This window comes from Dipteris shenzhenensis, chromosome 5 (assembly GCF_047967505.1).
Source record: "Dipteris shenzhenensis isolate YYH24624 ecotype China chromosome 5, Dip_SZ_1.0, whole genome shotgun sequence".
Taxonomy (NCBI): Eukaryota; Viridiplantae; Streptophyta; class Polypodiopsida; order Gleicheniales; family Dipteridaceae; genus Dipteris; species Dipteris shenzhenensis.
In genome coordinates this window covers 52,199,293-52,207,224 of record NC_141600.1, presented here as the reverse complement: position 1 = coordinate 52,207,224, position 7,932 = coordinate 52,199,293, and positions in this window count along the sequence as shown.

Here is a 7,932-nt window from a genome sequence, read left to right as displayed (position 1 = left end):
TTATGGCAACATAAAGGAGAGGGTTCTGCCTCTCAGAGTGTACTTAAGATTGCCGTGTGAGTTTCTGAAATATAAACAATTTTCGAGTAGAGCGGTTATCAAACCCTATGATGTTAAAGAATACTAAACTCTGTGATGTTCTGGAATGAATTGTCAAACATGCACCACTTGAAAAGAAGATTACAGTATTATTTTATGGCAACATAAAGGAGAGGGTTCTACCTCTCATAGTACGTGTTCAGTGCGGTGACTAAGAAGTACTATCATGATGAACTGTTTGGAAATATACGTAAGTCCGACCTTTACAAATCCCTAAAACTTTCTGACTGCCTTTTAGTTTGACCTTGTTAACACGAGTTCCTTACATCGTAAAACTCCATAGGTTGTCTTGGAAGATGGTTAAGTCTTGACATAAGGGCAGCTGGTTAAGTTTTGACATAAGGGCAATAGCTTGCTTGTATATGGTATTTTGCTGAGGAGTATTTTCACATGTGAACTATCTTCGAATGCCATTACTTAATGCAAAAGTTAATTAATGTTGAAGACATGTATTCATCTCCTCTGTCTGATCTCATGACTTTGATATTTTTGCTTGTATGGTTCTTAACCATGGTTTTTAATTTTTGAAATTTGGAAGACTTAAGATTTCTCTTTCAAAAAGTAGATCCAATAATATTTGCTGTAGTCGTCGATGAAAGTTAGCGTTACTTAATAACCAGCTTCTTTCAAACACTGCTTGACAATGTCATCTTCATGATGCAATTTGGATTAACTTGCATTTATACCTAGCCTTATCATTTAACGAAGACATTCTTGTTGAAAGAAAAACTATCATGTATTTGACTCAGTTTTCTATTCTAATAAGTGAATAATCAATTGCGTCGAGGTACTCTATAATTCAAGGCTTACGTTGTCATTATTTGGTGGCGGGGGCTTGAGTTGCTTGAGGTAGAAGATAAATGTCTATTAGTAAATGTGGAGAGGAGAAGGTGGAAGTAAAGCTGAAGGATTCTTTCATGGTTGGGAAGTGGATGAGGCATTGTTGCCTTTTGATCTCCCTTGGTGTGATTTGAGTGTGGACAGTTAGAACAAGCTATTGTGGTGGGGAAGATGATGACAATGTGATTTGTAGATCCTTTGGTAAACAAAAGATATCAAGGGCATTTTTAAAGGCACTACGTGAGGTGAGAGGATTCGTTTAACATGAAGATATACAGATCACATGATTGGAGTCCTATGACGTTTTAGGCTTATATGGAGAGCCTTAGGCATTTATGACTCGTTGCAAGGAGACGCATAGATGTCGGAGGTGATGTGGGAAGAGTAGCCTATGTTCAAGCAATTTTAGGAGCTCCGATCAAAGGTTTAAAGATCAGGATATCTATAGAGTTGGGACAAAAAGGAGTGACATGTGAGCTCTCAACAATTTGAAGGTGAAAGTGAAGGTAACTTTTGGAGGTCCTAATAGCTACAAAGTGTATCAAGCTATCAAGGTGATGGTGTTATGATAACGTGGTAAAAAAAATGGAGACATATTTATAAATAGGTTGAGGATGATACTAGGGTGACGGATAAAGGGAAATTGAGGCAAGTTGCTAGGTAGATGCATTGGCCTTATAAGGACTAGATGGTAGCTTTCAGTGCCATGTCACAGACAATAGGCAACAAAAGTCAAGTAGGATTTGTGGATGTGAATCAAAGAACTTGAAGAAAGATTGAAGCCACCAAGCGAGATCCTAGTTGAATGATGCAAGCAACCCTAGTCAAATGACAAAGCAACCAATGAGTTGGGAGACTTGTATGAAATCTATTCATAATGGCCTTAACGATTTGTAGATGGTTGTTGGAAGAAGATGGTACTCTAACAAACCATTGCTTGTAGCCTAGGTGTACTACAGGATGGTGTTATAGTTAATGGTATGCGTTGATGATGATAATCATCGTTTTTTTTTTTAAAACAAGAGGAGGGGGGGCTTATTTTGATAGGGTGGTTGCCCCCAAAAAGACCATTATACAAAAATGGGCAACTTAGAACTCAGAATGGGCAAATAGCCTGTGGCATACGTTGATTTGTAGTAGCAGAACATGAATCAACATCTCCTATCACCTTCATCTGCCCATAAGAAGCACCTTAGCAACTTTTAGACTTTTCCAAATTTCCTAATTGGTTATGCTTATAACTACGGTGAATAAAAAATAGAGTAATATTGCTAGAAAATGATATGCTTTTAAGAGCACACGTAAGGAGAGAGAAACCATGAACAAGGAGGGTCTTCATAGTGTGGTAGCTAAGTCAACATATTGTCATTGCCAAAAAAGTATACATGGTTGTTAACTTATTTCAAGTTAGAAATTCAACTATCAAGTTAGAAAATACAACTATCAAAGACCTTGAAGCTCCATGAGAAGAGAAGAAGCATCAAGTTTATATTGGGTGGGCTTAAAGCCACTTAGTTTTACATTACGAAAGGAGTTTAGGAAAGAGTGCAATTAAAAATAAAAGAAAAGGCTAAGCATTCCATAAGGGAGATCGGTAAGCTCTAAAACAACACAATCCTTGAAATCAATTTCAGAAAGCAAAATGTTGGGAGAAGCGCCTAGATTCACTTGCATCCATTCACCCTAGGATATGTTAGAACAAATACTTGAAGGTGGAACTGTAGGCTTCACTCGACAATGATTCCACTTAACGAGGAGGAGCTTTGAAGAAACTTTTGGCAATTAGAGATAATTCAACATTAGAGGTAGTCAAGTGTCTTTATAAACAAATTTTAAGCTAAGGGAAAAAGTGGCATAAGGGGGAGCATTCTGCTTGTAGATTTCATAGTCTCCTACTTACAAATTATATTTAGCTTCATTCCATCATCGAATACATTAATGAGAAAAGCCAAGGAAGTGCTCCATTTTCATGGGTTTGAGAAGTTGGCGTGCATATTTCTTTAACTATTAAACATGTTTTTTTGAAAGCCCCATAGAACCTTCATGCCATTCCCATCTTTGAAGACGGGGGACTAGACTTTATAATATAAACAAATGCTCAACTATGTGCAAATGCTCAAAGCCAAAAGAAGTATTTATTGAAAAATAATGGGTTAGTATTTTTAGCGGGCAAACCAGGTGAAGAAACAACATGAAACTGGTAACTAGACTGTGAAACCCGGAGACTATGTAGACGGGTGGAGCTAAGTCATAGTTGACGGGGGTAAGACGATCATCACTAAGGCTAGATCTTCCTAGCCCCTTCCTTGGAGCTCGCCTAAAACCTAGTCCTACAAGATATGAAGGGGAGTGGGGAGCAAAAAGAACCATGATCCGAAGTATATAACTTAAATTAAGTTTTCAATAGTAAAAAAAGGGATTTTTGACTCGCTCTTCTAGAAACCTTGAGGAGCCATATTTCTGAGTGGTACATGAATTCTCCTTCGAGTGGCAACCATTCATAACAACTCCCCAAGTTTAGAACTATATATCAGGGGGTCCAAAAAGAACGAACAGCCTAGCGAGTAGTTCAAAGTGTTAAGCCCAAAGACATGTTAATTATATTTGCAAAAATGGTATCAAAAGGGGCATGAAGTATCAAAATGGTACTACGCCAGTGCGCATAAATGAAAGGTAGACAAGAAACATAGCAACAATGAACTTGAAGTTAAGGAAGCTATTATTTTGAGGAGCAGAGTTTAACCGCATACAGAGGGGAGTCCTTTTGAAACAAGCAGAGTAGAGGGAATGGAAGGGAGGTTCTAAAATGGCAGGCAAACCCAAGGACTCCGTCTTTTTGTTGGAGAGGTAGGTGGGAGAGGTAAGGAGGTTGGAATGAAATGCGGGTGAGGGGAAGGAGCGTGACTTATGGCTTGTCATGTACAAAAAAAATTGGATGCTGAAGAGGCTTCAAGGGGAAGTAGAGCATAAGGGCCCCCTCAGATTGCTCGAATGTAACAAAGAGGGTAAGCCAACAGAATGGAAGAAGGGCCAAAGCACAAGGAAGTACACAAACTAACCAAGAACAGAAAAGGAGGAAACCACATAAAGCAACATCTTTGAAGTCGCACAGCCAAGTAAAAAGGGGGATAGCAACTAAAATGCATAGCACACCTTGCAAGAAGGAAGACAACACTAATTGCCTCACATAGCCAAGCCAAAGGGCAGAGTAGGGGGAAACGCGACACCCAAGAGGAAAACCAAAGCATGGGGGAGCCAAGCTCAAAATAATGTGGAAATCATGGGGACAAAATGACACAACAGAAAACCATGCAACACCAGGAAACAAAGGAAGCCATATAGATAAGCGGATTGAGGAACCAAAAGAGGCCACCTAGACAAGCATGCAGGAAAAGCACGAGGTACACAACACAACCAAGCACAGTGAGATCAATACAAATGCAAACACAACCAAGCCAAAATGAGTGCAACCTAAACAAAAAGATGAAAGGAAACTATAGAGACAAAGACAACACTGTACGCTGCTCCCAACACCTCACACAGCTCCTTGGTGTTCAAAAGGGAGGGAAAATGGAAGAGGACACGTTGCTTAGCTCTTGTGCTCTGAAGGTAGGAGATGAGAAAACAAAAAAGGGGCGAAAGGAAAACGGGGGAGGGGTTAAGGAGACAACGGCTCCTTGCGAGGGGGAGAAGACCTAGAGAAGAGAAATAAAAAGAGAAGAAAAATCTCGAAATGAGAAAGCACCTACAAGGTGCCACTCATGCAGTACTCCATGGTTGAAAGTTTCAGATGCCCACCAACCATGTTGCCTAGTAAGAGGACTCCGGAGGGAAGCAAAAGTTCCAAACACCCACCAACCACGACGACAACAAGAGGACTCTAGAGGGGAGCTAGGAGGGAGAAAGCAAAGGCTTCCCTTTTCTTTAAGTAGGGGCCAAGCATGCCAAAACTATTAATGGTCCAACGACCATTATCAACCCACTTCTCTCACAAGGGGAGGGAAGTTGTTGTTACTAGGAGTCTTTTAAAATTGTAGGTTTTTCAAAGTGCCCCAAGGGAGGTGGGACATAAAGTTAATGTGTTACATGTCCTTATTAGATGGTGTTCGTAATTTCTATGGACTTTGTCCCTATTTTTGGAAAAAACAAAGTTTATCTCATGTGTGAATGTAAGGATCCCCATTTATTCTTCATGGGTCCAAATTCTTCTAAATTGAATAAAGGGCCTAAGTAAGAGTTTAATTGAATCAAGCGGTACCACATTTAATTGATGAAAATGCCACATCTATTTCTATCTCACTTGATGTCATGACCACTTGTGATAATATCTCATGGGCATGCATTAGTTCATATTTTGTTGAGGTACATGTGAGATAAGTGTGCTATATGGGTATCTTCAAGTTAGCAAGTAGTGCAGATTCAAATATTTAGTGATATTGGTTTGTGAATGCATGACAATAGATGGTGGGATGAGCTTAAGAGATATGTCTCAAAAAATTGTTTGTATGGGTGTTCATGGTTGCTCAATAATGCATGGACAGTGAGCTAGACTTTGTGTTCAATCGAAGAATTGTTATGCTCAATACATGGTAGGAATATATTGCATGGCTCATCACACAAACTTGGCATGTAAGATTCTCAAAACTTTTGATTGTGTATAGACAGTAGAGGATTTTGTGTGCAACTTATAGATGGAATTAACTAATGTAAGAAGCTCATGGAGCATGTTGATATAAGCTCATGGATTGAGTGCAATGCTTGTATAATATAAATTAAGTGAGTTTAATTGAAATAAATGATCTTCTTTAGAGGTTCCATGCCCATCTTCAACAAGACTCGCTAGCATTAATACAATACTCCACTCTTTGCAATCAAGTGTACCTATTCCATCATCCTTATCTTCTCATCAACTTGAAGATGAACATAAAATGTATTACAATCCAATTCAAACAACTACTCCTCATAATCTCAAGAAAATTCAATAGAGGAAGAAAAGAAAGTTATTGTAAAAGATAGTAAGAGGAAGAGAGGTTAGTGGGATATCGGAAGGGAATTCCAAGTTGATTGGGTGTCAAAAGTTCCTATCAGAAAACCATTAAAATCTGAAAGTGATGAGATATTGAAGAGAGGTTAGTGGGATATTGAAGGGAATTCCAAGATGATTGGGTGTCAAAGGTTCCTATCATACAACTATTAAAATCTGAAAGTGATGAGCTACTAAGTTTGCTATGTGTATAAACTTGTAGTTGGAACTTGGGTTGAAAGATCAACTTGGAATTGAAGCCTGATACAATAGAGGTGAAGTGTTTGAGAAAGAGTTGGTTGATGGAAATATGAAAATCTATGCCTGATGGAAGGCCAAAGATGGATGTTAGCATTTATAAAACATCGCACAATATGAGGCTCATTTACTTTAGCTAGAAGAAGGTTGGAGTAGCTATTCAATGCTTATTTGATAAAAAGTATGTGAAGGATTTCCAATCAACACTTGCATAATTTGCCATTGACTATTTGAATTGGAAAAAGCCTTTAAACTTCATTGGATTTCATCTTCCATGTTTTCTAACACATTATTGGAATGAGCCTTCAAGCTAGCAATTTGCTAAGTTCATGCTAGAGATAATAAAGGGAAGCTTACAAGAAATGCTAGAAAATGCCACATTTATTTCTATCTCGCTTTGATGAAGTGACCATTTATAATAATATCTCAGGGGCATGCATTAATTCATATTTTGTGGAGGAACATGTGAGATAAGTGTGCTATGTGGGTATCTTCAAGTTACCAAGTAGTGTAGATTCAAATATTTAGTGATATCGGCTTGTGAACGCATGACAATAGATGGTGGGATGAGATTAAGAGATACACCTCAAAAAATTATTGGTATGGGTGTTGATGGTTGCTCAATAATGCATGGACAGTGACCTAGACTTTGTGTTCAATTGAAGAATTGTTATGCTCAATACATGGTGGAAATACATTGCATGGCTCATCTTGCAAACTTCCCCTATAAGATTCTCATAACTCTTGATTGTGTTTAGAAGGTAGACAATTTGGTGTGCAAAGCATATGTTTATTTCTCAAGGAGTCTGTTGGCTCTTTCCCATGGCTTCTGCAGGAAGAGCAGGGTATTCTCAGTATGCAGGATTCCGAGGCTTTTTGTCACCTGCAGATATATCGAGGTTTTTGTTTGTAGTATACGTGTAGCTTAGGACCTTGAGTCATATTCCGATGAGAGACGTAGGTTTAAGTGTGGTAAGCAAACATAGTGCATGCATGTGTAAAAGGAACGTGTATCATCATGGTTGACGTAATGAAGGCTTTTTTGGGGATTGAGGGGTTTAGGAGGAGTTTAAGGGTTAGAGAGAAGTTCAGGGTTTAGAAGGAGGCTCCAAGGTTTAGAAGGAGGTCCAAGGTTTAGAAGGAGGTTCTAAGGTTTAGAGAGAGGTTCCAGAGTTTAGAAGGAGGTTCCAGAGTTTAGAAGAGGTTCCAGGGTTAAAAGGAGGATCCAAGGTTCAGGGTAGAGTTCATGGTAGAGAACTCGTCTCCCTTGTAGATCATGGAGGTTAAGGGTTGAGGAACTAAGGGTTTAGGGGGAGCATAGGAGTGGGAGAGGAAGAAGGTGTAAGAGCATGGGGGAAAGAAGAGAGAGGAGGGAGGAGGAGGAGGAGGAGGAGGAGGAGGAGGAGAAGGAAGGAGGAGGGAGGAGGAGGAGGAGAAGGGAGGAGGAGGAGGGAGGAGGAGAGGGAGAGGATGGGTTGCAAGGTTGGAGGAGAGGGGAGGAGGAGTTGCAAGGTTAGGACATGCTTTTGGACGTGGAGTGCAAGGAAACATGGACACTTGAGACAATTGCTTGGAATACCAAAGTAGAACTCAACACAATGCCCCAAAGAGTGTGGGCTTCATTCCATTATGGGGTATTTATACAAGTTGGAGAGCTTCTCTCTCTGCATGTAGAAATTGTAAGACATTCTCTCTCTGCATGTAGAACTTGC